This window comes from Hyaena hyaena, unplaced genomic scaffold, assembly GCF_003009895.1.
Source record: "Hyaena hyaena isolate Hyena2069 unplaced genomic scaffold, ASM300989v1 scaffold_2346, whole genome shotgun sequence".
NCBI classification, from domain to species: Eukaryota; Metazoa; Chordata; class Mammalia; order Carnivora; family Hyaenidae; genus Hyaena; species Hyaena hyaena.
Window position 1 is genome coordinate 20,987 of NW_024082985.1, and position 12,828 is coordinate 33,814.

Genomic DNA, 12,828 nt, shown 5'->3' on the forward strand with positions numbered 1-12,828 from the left:
AATCAGAGGACTCTAGATGCTAGCGAGGATGTGGAGAAATGGGCACCCTCCTACACTGTTGGTGGGAATGTAAACTGGTGCAGCCCCTCTGGAAAACAGTATGGAGATTCCTCAAAAAATTAACAATAGAACTTCCCTATGACCGAGCAATAGCACTGCTAGGAATTTACCCAAGGGATACAGGAGTGCTGATGCATAGGGGCACATGTACCCCAATGTTCATAGCCAAAATATGGAGGGAGCCTAAGTGTCCATCAACTGATGAATGGATCAAGAAGATGTGGTTTATCTATACAATGGAATACTACATGGCAATGAGAAAGAATGAAATTTGGCCATGTGTAGCAACATGGATGGAACTTGAGGGTGTTATGCTGAGCAAAATGAGTCAGGCGGAGAAGGACAGATACCATGTGTTTGCACGTATAGGAGGATTAGGAGGAACTTAACGGAGGACCATGAGGGAGAAGAAGGGGAAAATAGTTGGGGAGAGGGAGGGAGGCAAACCATGAGAAACTCTTGGATACTGAGAACAAACTGAGGGCTGATAGGGGTGGAGGGGAGGGAAAGGGGGGTGATGGGCACGGAAGAGGGCATTTGTGGGGATGAGCACTGGGTGTTATATGGAATCCAACTTAACAGGGGCGCCTGGGTGGCTTAGTTGGTTAAGTGTCCGGCTTTCGCTTAGGTCATGATCTCACGGTTCGTGGGTTCGAGCCCCGCATCGGGTTCTGTGCTGACTGCCAGCTCAGAGCCTGGAGCCAGTTTCTGAGTCTGTGTCTCCCTCTCTCTCTGACCCTCCCCTGCTCACACTGTCTCTCTCTCTCTCTCTCCTAGAAATAAATTTAAAAAATATTAAAAAAATAAAAATTAAAAAAAACAATAAACTATTAAAAAAGAAATAAATAAAATGTTAAAAAAATTTAACATAATACATGCAGAAATGTGTCCATTTGAGTGAATCATCAGGAACAAATAAAGTCTAAATGATGTAGTAGTGATACACATTTGTTGAGAATGCCTGCCTTATAATGCATAGCTCTTCGTAGTTGGGTATTTTTACCCTAGTTCTGATTATTAGCTATAATAAAATTTTACAAAACTGTTACTCAAAATTTGTTTATGGTAACAATGTAACTCTACCTTGGTGTTTCTCCCCTTTCTTTGTGAAACAACTACCAGGAAAATTCTATTTGTATTATCATAGTGTAAGCAAGCAAACAAGTTAGTTCAAGTTAGTTAAATTTACAAGTTAGCTTGTAGGTTCTGTTGTCTTAGTATTAAAAGCATTGCTATGCTGTGGTTACTGGCTTGCCCTAGTAAAACAAAACAACATATGGATATGCATCCATAGCTCCCAGTGGTTTTATAGTGGAAGTTGAGTACACAAGGCTGAGATTAAATTGTGTATGACTAAAGCCTTACTTACTGCTGATGTTGTTGTCCCATCCTAGGTGTGGCTGCCACTGCAGTTGGGCCTGGATGGTTGAGGCCTCTTGAAAGAAGGGGTAGGGGTCCCTGAGTGGCTCAGTCAGTTGAAGGTGTGACTTTGGCTCAGGTCGTGATCTCACAGTTTGTGAGTTCAAGCCCCCACATTGGGCTCACTGCTGTCAGCCTGTCAACACAGAACCTGCTTCAGATCCTCTGTCCCTCTGTCTTTGCCCCTCTCCCATGTGCACTCTCCCCAAAATAAATAATAATAAAAAGAGAAGGGGTGGAAGATGGCTTATGCAGAAGAATATACACAGGGGACAGGGAAAGAGGGAGGAAGTGAAAGACTATGAAGGAAGTCAGGCAATTAGAATTTGGGAGACTATGTTGTTCAAAGAACTGAAATTATGATCATACCAATGGTACTAATATTTGAACTAATTGTAATTTTACTTAGAGTCACGTAAATGAAGATAAAGTATAACTAGGTGGAGTTCGTCATGAATATAAACTTATGGCTGGGTTTTTTTTTTTTTTTTTAATAAGGCACATGGTTTACTTACAAAGTTTAGTTCAACTAAAAAAAATTTTATCTAGGCATTTTCTTTGTTTACTTACTTTCTGTTTTTTATAGTTTCAAGTTTTTATTTAAATTCCACTTAGTTAACATATAGGGTAATAGTTTCAGGAGTGGAATTTAGTGATTTATCACTTAAATACAACACTCAGTGCTCATCACAACCCTTGCCTTCCTTTATATCTGTAACCCATTTAGTCCAACCCCCCACCCACTCTCCCATCCAGCAACCCTCAGTTTGTTTTTTATAGTTAGGAGTCTGTTTTATGGTTGCCTCTTCCCCTTCCTCCCCATTTACCTGTTTCGTTTCTTAAATTCCACATGAGTGAAATCATATGCTATTTGTCTTTCTCTGACTAACTTGTTTGGCTTAGCACAATACACTCTAGCTCTAGCTCCATTCACATCATTACAAATGGCAAAATTTCATTCTTTTTGATGGCTGAGTAATATCCTCTCTCTCTCTCTCTCTATATATATATATGTATATGTATATATATATGTATATGTGTATGTGTATGTATATGTATATGTATATAAAAGCATACATACCACATCTTCTTTATCCATTCATCAGTCAGTGGACAGTTGGGCTCTTTCCATAGTTTCGCTATTGTCAGTAACACTGCTATAAACATCAGGGTGCATGTACCCCTTTGAATCTATATTTTTGTATCCCTTGGGTAAATATCTAGTAGTGCAATTGCTGGATTATAGATAGTTCTATTATATTTATTTCTGAAGAATCTCCATACTGTTTTCCACAGTGACTGCACCAGTTTGTATTCCCATCAACAGTACAAGGGGGTTCCCCTTTCTCTGCATTCTCACCAATACCTCTTGTTTCTTGTGTTTTTGATTTTAGCTATTCTGACAGATATGAGATGATATCTCATTTTAGTTTTGATTTGTATTTTACTGATGATGAGTGATGTTGAGTACCTTTTCATGTGTCTGTTGGCCATGTGAATGTTTTCTTTGGAGAATGTCTGTTCATGTCTTCTACCCATTTTTAATTGGATTATTTGTTTTGTGGGTGTTGAGTTGTATAAATTCATTATATATTTTGGATAGTAACCTTTTATGTGTCATTTCCAGATATCTTCTCTCATTCAGTAGGTTGCCTTTTTGTTTTGTTGATGGTTTCCTTTGCAGTGCAGAAGATTTTTATTTTGAGGTGGTCCCAATATTTCATTTTTGCTTTTGTTTCCCTTGCCTCCAGTGACATAGCAACTAAGAAGTTGCTATGGCTGAGGGCAAAGAAATTGCTGCCTATATTCTTCTCTAGGATTTTGATGGTTTCCTGTCTCACATATAGGTCTTTCACCCATTTTGAATTTATTTTTGTATATGATGTAAGAAAGTAATCCAGTTTCATTCTTTTGCCTGTAGCTGTCTAGTTTTCCCATCATTTGTTGAAGAGACTATTTTTTCCATTGGATATTCTTTACTGCCTTGTCAAAGATTAGTTGACCATCTAGTTGTGGGTCCATTTCTGGGTTTTCTATTCTGTTTCATTGATCTATGTGTCTGTTTTTGCACCAGTACCATACTGTCATGATGAATACAGTTTTGTAATACAGCTTAACGTCTGGAATCATGATGTTTCCAGCTTTGCTCTTCTTTTTCCAGATTGCTTTGGCTATCTAGGGTTTTTTATGGTTCCATACAAATTTTAGGATTGTTTGTTCTAACTCTGTGAAAAACACTAGTGGTATTTTGATACAGATTACATTAAATGTGTAGATTACTTTGAGTAGTATAGACATGTTAACACTATTTGTTCTTCCAATCCATAAGCATGGAATGTTTTTCCATTTCTTTGTGTCTTCTTCAATTTCGTTCCTAAGTGTTCTCTTGTTTACAAGATATAGAACTTGTTTAGGTTAGGTTTATTCCTAGGTATCCTATGGTTTTTGGTGCAGTTGTAAATGGGGTCAATTTTTGCTTTCTTTTTCTGCTGCTTCATTATTGGTGTATAGAAATGCAACAGATTTCTGTATATTGATTTTGTATCCTGCAATTTTACTGAATTTGTGTATCAATTCTAGCTTTTTTTTTTTTGATGGAGTCCTTCAGGTTTTCTATATAGAGTATCATGTCATCTGCAAATAGTGAAAGTTCAACTTCTTCCTTGCCAATTTGTATGCCTTTTATTTCATTTTGTTGTCTGATTGCTGAGGCTAGGACTTCCAGTACTAAGTTAAATAACAGTGGTGGTGAGAATGGGCATCCTGTCTTGTTTCTGGCTATAGAGGAAAAGCTCTCAGTTCTTCCCCATTGAGGATGATATTAACTGTGGGTCTTTAGTATATGGCCTTTATGATGTTGAGGTATGTTCCCTCTATCCTTATTTTCTTGAAGGATTTTTATCAAGAATGGATGCTGTACTTTCTCTAATGCTTTTTCTGCAGCTATTGGGAGGATCACTGGTTCTAATCCTTTCTTTTATTAATGTATATTACATTGATTGATTTGTGAATATTAAACCACCATTTTAATCCAGGAATAAATCCAACTTGATCGTGGTGAATGATTTTTTAAATGTACTGTTGGATTTGATTTGCTAGTATTTTGTTGAGAGTTTTTGTATTCATATTCATCAGGGCCTGTAATTTTCTTTTTTAGTGGGATCTTTGTCTGGTTTTGTAATCAAAGTAATGCTGGCTTTATAGAATGGGTTTAGAAGTTTCCCTTCCTTTTCTGTTTTTTGAAACAGTTTGAGAAGAATAAATGTTAATTCTTCTTTAAATATTTGGTAGAATTCCCCTAGGAAACCATCCAGCCTTGGACTTTGTTTGTTGGGAGATTTTTGATTCCTGATTCAGTGTTTTTGCTGGTTCCTGTTTCAGTTTTGGTAGTTATTATGTTCCTAGGAATTTATCCATTTCTTCCAGATTGCCCAATTTGTTGGCATGTAAATTTTCATAATATTCTCTTATACTTGTTTGTATTTGTGTGGTGTTGGTTTTGATCTCTCCTCTCTCATTTGTGATTTTATTCATTTGGGCCCTTTCTCTTTTCTTTTTGATAAGTCTGGCTAAGGGGTTATCAATCTTATTAATTTTTTCAAAGAACCAGCTCCTGGTTTCATTGATCTGTTCTACTGTTTTGTTTTGTTTCTTACTCAGTTCTGCTCCAATTTTTATTTCCATTTATATTTTCATTTCTAATTTTTATTTCCATTCTTTTGCTGGCTTTAATCTTTATTCATTGTTCTTTTTCTAGATCCTTTAGGTGTAAGGTTAAGTTGGGTATGTGAGATTTTTCTTGCTCCTTTAATGTAGGCCTGTATTGCTATATACTTCCCTCTTATGACTGATTTTGCTGCATCCCAGGGTTTTGGGCTGTTGTGTTTTCATTTTCACTTGTTTCCATGTATTTTTAAATTTCTTCTTTAATTTTCTAGTTGACCCATTCACTCTTTAGTAGGGTGTTATTTAACCTCTATGTATTTGTGGTCTTTTCAGATTTTTTCTTGTGGTTGACTTCGTTTCATAGCATTGTGGTTGGAAAATATGCATGGTATGATATCAGTCTTTTTGTACTTGTTAAGGATGATTTGTGACCTTATAGGATTTATTCTGGAGAAAAACCCATGTATGCTTGAAAAGAATGTGTGTTTTGCTGCTTTCTGATGAAATGTTCTGAATATACCTGTTAAGTCCATCTGGTCTAGTGTGTCATTCAAAGCCAATGCTTCCTGTTGATTTTCTGCTTAGATGACTTGTCCATTGGTGTAAATGTGGTATTAAAGTCCCTGGCTATTATTGTAAGATTATCAATGAATTCTTTTATATTTGTTATTGTTTTATATATTTGGGTATTCCAAGGTTGGGGGCATAAATATTTATAATTGTTAGATCTTCCTGTTGGATAGATCCCTTAATGATGATATAATCATTTTCTTCATCTCTTGTTACAGTCTTTGGTTTAAAATCTAGTTTGTTGTGATATAAGCATTGCTACTCTGGCTTTCTTTTGATATCAATTTGCGTTATATATGGTTCTCTATCCCCTCATTTTCAATCTGGAGGTGTCTTTAGGTCTAAAATGAGTGTCTTGGTTTTTCCCCCTCATTCTGACACCCTGTGCCTTTTGATTGGAGCATTTAGTTCATTTTTCTTCAGAATAATTATTGATAGCTATTAATTTAATACCATTTTATTACTTATTTTGTTGTTTCTGGAGATTTTCACTGTTCCTGTCTAGTCTTTGTCAGAGTTGTTCTTTCCCAATCAAAGAGTCTCCTTTAATATTTCTTGCAGGGCTAGTTTAGTAGTCATGAACTCCTTTAAATGGGAAACTCTTTATCTCTCCCTCTATTCTGAATGATAGTCTTGCTGGATAGTATTCTTGGCTGCATGTCTTTCCCATATAGCACATTGAATATATCATACCACTTCTTTCTGGCCTACCGAGTTTCTGTGGAGAGATCTGCCATTAAACTTGTTTGTCTTGTCTTGTAAGTTAAGGGTTTCTTTTGTCTGCTGCTTTTAGGATTTTTTTTCTTTATGTCTATATTTTGCAAATTTAGCCACAAAATGTCTTGGTGTTGTCCTGTTTTTGTTGATTTTGATGGTGGTCCTCTTTGCCTCCTGGATTTGGATGTCTGTTTCCTTCCCCAGATTAAGGAAATTTTCAGCTATAATTTTCTCAAATAAACCTTTTTATTTGTCCCCCTTTTTTTCTTTCTTTCTTCTTCTGGGACTTCTATGATACAAATATTATTATGCTTTATGGATTTGCTGAGTTCCTTAGCAACTCCATAATATTTGTGATCTAATATTTTTCTTTCCCTCTTCTTTTTACCTTTTACCTTCTTTATTTTCCATAATTTTATCTTTTGTTTCACTTACTGGTTCCTCTGTTTCTTCTATCCTTGTGGTAATTACATCCAGTCAGTTTCAAATCTCGGTTATTGCATTTTTCATTTTGGCATGATGAGGTTTTAATCTTTTATCTCTGTGGTAAGGAACTCTCTGGTATCGTCTGTGCTTTTCTTAAGCTCAGCTACCTTATGATTGTTGCTTTAAATTCTGGATCAGGCGGGCTGCCTGGGTGGCTCAGTCAGTTAAGCAACCGACTTCAGCTCAGGTCATGATCTTCTGGTCTGTGAGTTCAAGCTCCGCATCTGGCTCTGTGCTGACAGCTTGGAGCCTGGAGCATACTTTGGATTCTCTGTGTCTCCCTCTCTGTCTCTGCTCCTTCCCTGCTCATGCTTTGTCTCCCTCTCTTTCAAAAATGAATGAATATTAAAAGAAAATAAATTCTGGATCAGGCATATTACTTATATCTGTTTTGATTAGCTCCCTGGCTGTGACCTTTTTTGTTCTTTCTTTTGGGATGAATTCCTCAGTCTTGGCGTTTTGTTCGGGTCTCTGTATTCTTCTGTGTGTTAGGAAAGCCTGTTATGTTTCCTGCTACTGAGAGTAATGAAGAAGAGGTAATGTACTGTCCAGGGCCTGGCACTTGAGGAAATGTCCCTGGTTTATGCTGTGTGCACTCTGCTGCTGTGTTTTGACTGCTCTTTCCCTCAAGTAAGTCATCTGCAGAATTTCTCCTTGTCTGCACTGGGAAATGTTTGGACCTTGGCCAGAGTGTGGCAAATTTTAACTAGGTGTGCTCCGGTGTGTTTGTTAAAACATACATGATGCCATCTCCACTAGAGCTGAGGCTTTGGGGAACTCTATGGTCAGTAGACATGGTGTGTGCAGGTGGGTAGGTGGAGGGGGGGTTTGTGTTGGTCACCTAGGGGAGGGCCCCACTGCTCTGGTTCTCAGGCACACTTGTCCTAGTAAAGAAACACCAGCAGAGTGTGGGGAGGCAGGGCTTCACATAAGTGGTTAAAGCCACCATTGTTGGCACTGTGCTGCTTACTGAAGTTAGTTTATATTGAGGGATGGGGGAGAGAAATGATGCCAGCCCCTTACCTTGTCCCCACGGAGGGGAGGTCATGCCTGCCCCTGTCCAGAAAACCCTCCCCAAAGAGCAAAGAATCTTTCTTCATGTGTCCCAGGTTTCCCTCAGATCCCTGCCTTCACCTGTATGCAGACGGGCCATCTGCTCATCCAGCAGTGCAGTATACTTTGAGCTCTATCTCAGGCAGGTGAGCTGAGTTTTAAAACTCCATAATTTAGGAACCTGGTTTGGTGGGGAGCTGTGCTGATCCTTTGAGTGAGGGTCTCCCTGTAGTAGGACTGATGTAAGTTTGTTTCAGAAAGGCAGTCACACCAAAGCTTAAGGGAGTGGATTTTGGAGTAAAGCACAGCCAAGAGCCAGTATCCAGGTTAGTCATCCTCAGCAGGTGTCTCGGCTCCTGTGCTGAAGGGTGGGGGGAGGAAACGGCACCTGCCAGCTCTTTTGTCCTCAGAGAGGCAAAGCCAGCTCTCCCAGTTGCGCTCCAAGAAGAGGGAGCCCTCTTTCCTGGTACATCCCAGGGGATCCTCAGATCACGTCATCTGTCTCTTGGGCTATTTGCCTTTCTTCTCCACAAGAGCACTGCTCTGCCAGTCTCCCTCCACACCTGCCACAGCATGGATTTCTAAAACTCCAGTCTTTGGAGTTTTAGCTGGTTGTACGAATACATGAAAACCAAACCCTTTCATTTTCCTAGTCAATGGCTTTGGGGAAGTGTTTTCCTTGTGTGATCCCCTGTGGACACCTCTCTCTCTTTCTCTCTCTTTCTCTCTCTCTCTCTCTCTCTGTCCCTCTCTCTCTCCCTACTCTGTGACCAGTGTTACCACCCCTCCACAGCACCTGTTATCTGTTTCTCCCTCAAACTATATCTCTGCACCTCCTACCTTCCTCAATGTGGCCTCTTCTCTTTCTCTAGTTGTGTAGTCTGTTTTGTTAGTCCTCAGATGGATTTCGTGGGTATTGAGAATGATTTAATATTTTGCTGTGTTCAAGCGACAAGGCAAGCCTAGGGTTCTTCCAGCTTTTCCATCTTAGCTTGGCATGAAAATTTCTATCATGAGATAACAAGAGCCTGAACTATTCTTTCATTTATTCAATAATTCAGGAATTCTTTTATTAACAAATTTCGTTTTTTTGAAAACATAAAATACTTCATAAACTTCCTAAGCATAGTAACTTAAATATATCCCTTGTGATACATGAAGAAGTTACATATTAAGGAAAGAGCCAGAAAGGAACTAGGGGTCTCCTTATTGAGAACTAAATCCTCTGAAACTAAGTATCTGAAGCTGGGGTAATATTTTATAGCCCTTTATTGGAGCAATAACCCCTATTTCTGAGCTCTGCAATCTCTCTCTCTCTCTCTCTGTCCTTTTTTACTTTTTATGCTTAGCTGTTTCTAATTCTGAAATTATAAAAAACCTCATCATAAAAGTTTATCTGATTCCGATTGATAAACTAAATAGATCGCAAAAGCACTAGCAAAAATCCTATGGCATTTCATTGTTTCCTCTTTCATGTATAAATAGGAAATATCCAACACTCCAGGATAAGTAAATTCTAGTCTAAAAATGTGGAATCCTAGCTTTTAAATCTGAGATAGTTCTGATTTGCTAATTCTCTAGATAATTCTAATTCATTGAGCAAGTTTCAAGAGCTCTGTGCCTCAGTTTCCTCATCTGCAAAATAAGGATAATAATAAGCACCTGCATTGTAAAATTGTTATGAAGCTCCCTAAAGGATTACTTTAAATATAACTTTATAGATAAAAAGAAGAAACATAAACTAACATTGAAACTTTATTGCATATGGAATACTCAAAGAGAAGTTATTAATAAACTTTCCAGGAATTAGAGTTTTAAAAGATCTTCTGTAATTGAGGGCCCAGTTTATCTAAGTTCATCTTGTGTCTAAGGATACAATCTTACATACCACCTGGAAAGGCAAGTTTTAATATCTCTGTCTCTATCTCTAGTTCTCTCTGTCTCCATCTCTATCTCTGTCTCTGAAGCATCAAGCATCATGGAAGCAAAAAGCCCAAAAGTTAACATGTACAGTTCCCAAATTAATTCGTGACTATAGGGTTTTAATTTAACCTCATTATTCTTGTAGTCTCAGAATAAAAGTACCAACACTATTACCAATAATATGAGTTATTTTTGCCTTTGGGGAATATCTCACTAAATGTGTAGAGTTAAATTACTATGCTTTAAAGTTATTTCAAATAGTTTCTCTTGATTTTTAGATAATGCTTTGTGCAACTTAAAATGTTTTTATTAATTTTTTTAATTATTTATTTCTGAGAGAGAAAGGGAGACAGATCATGGGCAGGAGAGGGGCAGAGAGAGAGGGACACACAGAATCGGAAGCAGGCTCCAGTCTCTGAGCTGTCAGCCAAGAGCCCATCGCAGGGCTCAAACTCAAAAACCATGAAATCATGACCTGAGCCGAAGTCAGAGGCTTAACCGACTGAGCTACCCAGGCACCCCTACAAGCTTGTTTTATACTTATGTAAAAATTTACATGGTTCCAAAGTAAGTAGACAAAACAAGGCATATTCAGAGAAGTTTAGCTGCTTCTATTCTTGCTCCTTCCATTTTATTTCCCACCTCCCTCTATAGACAATCATTACTTTTTTATTAAAAAAATTAAAGTATAATTTTACAATTTTTAGTGGCCTGTCCTATGAATTTTAACAAATAGGTATGGTCATACAACCATTTCAATCAAGATATACAAAAGTTTGTCTACTCTAGTGAATTCCCTGTGCTCCATCCCCAGCTTGTTGTAACCACTTGCCTATTTTTTGTTCCTCTAGTTTTGCCTTTCTAGAATGAGGACGTTCTAGAATGTACTTATTCATATAGTCTTTAGAGTGCCTTCTTTCACTTAGAAAAAACATTTAAGATTTACTAATGATGTTGTGTGTATCAGTAAAGTGTTTTTTTTAATTGCTAAGTCATATTCCATTCTAGGAATGTGATATAGCTTATTTATATATTTCCCGGTTGAGTGAGATTTGGGGTAATTCCAGTTTTAGGTGATTGCAAATAAAGCCTCTGTAAATATTCACAAAAAGTTTTTGTGTGAATATAGATTTCATTGCACTTGGGTAAATATTTTGTTGTGGGATTTGCTAGGTTATATGGTAATTATATCTTACAAGAAACCATTTTTCAAAGTGGTTGTAACATTTTAGGGGCACCTGGGTGGCTCAGTCAGTTTGTGGGTTCAAGCCCCGCGTCGGCTCTGTGCTGACAGCTCAGAGTCTGGAGCCTGTTTTGGATTCTGTATCTCCCTCTCTCTCTGACCCTCCCTTGCTCATGCTGTCTCTCTCAGAAATAAATAAAACATAAAAAAAAAAAAGTGGCTGTAACATTTTATGTTTACCACCAATGTATGAGAGTCCCAGTTGTCCAACATCCTTACCAACAATTGATTTTATTCTTTATTTTAGCCACGTACTATTTATTTATAGCCATTTATTATTTATATTAGCAATTCTAATAAGTATGTGGTGGTATGCCATTGTGGTTTAAATTGCATTTCTTTTTTTTTTTTTTAATTTTTTTTTAATGTTTTATTTATTTCTAGGAGAGATAGGGAGAGACAGCGTGAGCAGGGGAGGGTCAGAGAGAGAGGGAGTCACAGACTGAAACAGGCTCCAGGCTCTGAGCTGGCAGTCAGCACAGAGCCCGACGCGGGGCCCGAACCCACGAACCGCGAGATCATGACCTAAGCGAAAGTCGGACGCTTAACCGACTAAGCCACCCAGGTGCCCCTAAATTGCATTTCTTTAATGGATAGTGATGTCAAACATATTTTTCCATATTTTTATATGTCATCTGTATATCTTTCTTGGTATTGTGCCTGTCCTAATCTTGTTTATTTTATTTTAGGTTGTATGTATCTTATTATTGAGTTTTGAGTGTTTTTTTATATATTCTGAATATAAGACCTGTGTCAAATATGTGATTTGCAAATACTTTCTCACAATTTAAGATTTACCTTTTCATTTTTAACAGTGTCTTTCAAAGAGCTCAAGATCTTAATTTTAATGAAATCTAATTAAAATTTTTTTCTAGAAATATATTAGTTTGAGATTTTACATTTAGTCTTAAAATTCATATTGAGTCAGTTTTTGTAATGGGCAAGAAATATGAATCAAGCTTCATCTTTTTCTTTTTCTTTTTGCTATGGATATGTGGTTCCAGTACCATTTGTTGAAAACTATCTGTATTCTGAATTGCCTTTCAAACCTTGTAAAAAATCAATTGTTCATATACATGTGAATCTATTACTGACTCTCAATGTTATTCCATTAATCTAAATATATACTTTCTCCAGTACCACCCTGTCCTTTTTTCTTCAGAAAGTACTCAGACTGCATCCTCTCCCTCTTACTCCCCAAAGGAAGAGAAGAACAGTCATCAGTGGCAAAAGGCAGTTGCAGAAACTAACACCTAGAGCTGCTTCATGCTCAGGAGTAAACACTACACCTCCTCCTTGTGTCCCACTGTCTTGATTACTTTAGGTCTGTAGCAAGACTTGAAATCAGATAGGATGAGTTCTCTGATTCTTCTTTATTATAATTGTCTTGGCTATTCTAATTTCTTAGCTTTTCCATAAATATTTTAAAACCAACTTGTTGATTGCTACCAAAACCTCTACTGGGATTTTGACTAAAATTGTATTGAATCTATAGATCCTGAACAAGATTAAGAATTGACATATTACCAATCTTAAGTCTTCAAGTCCATAATCACAGTGTATATTTCCATTTACTTAGGTATTTTTTTACTTATATCATAAGTATTTTCTGTTTTTCCACATACATACCTTGTACCTACTTAGCAGTTCATACGTTTGCACCTATTTATGCCTACATGTTTTGTGGGTTT

At 37.3% G+C, this 12,828-nt stretch overlaps 1 non-coding gene across 1 annotated transcript; it reads right to left on the reverse strand.

Annotated features, from left to right (window-relative positions):
* Positions 1-12,301: 12,301 nt before the first annotated feature.
* On the reverse strand, positions 12,302-12,508 carry LOC120227456. The gene has a single exon (XR_005527261.1). It is a non-coding gene; the product is annotated as a small nucleolar RNA U3 (small nucleolar RNA).
* Positions 12,509-12,828: the final 320 nt, after the last annotated feature.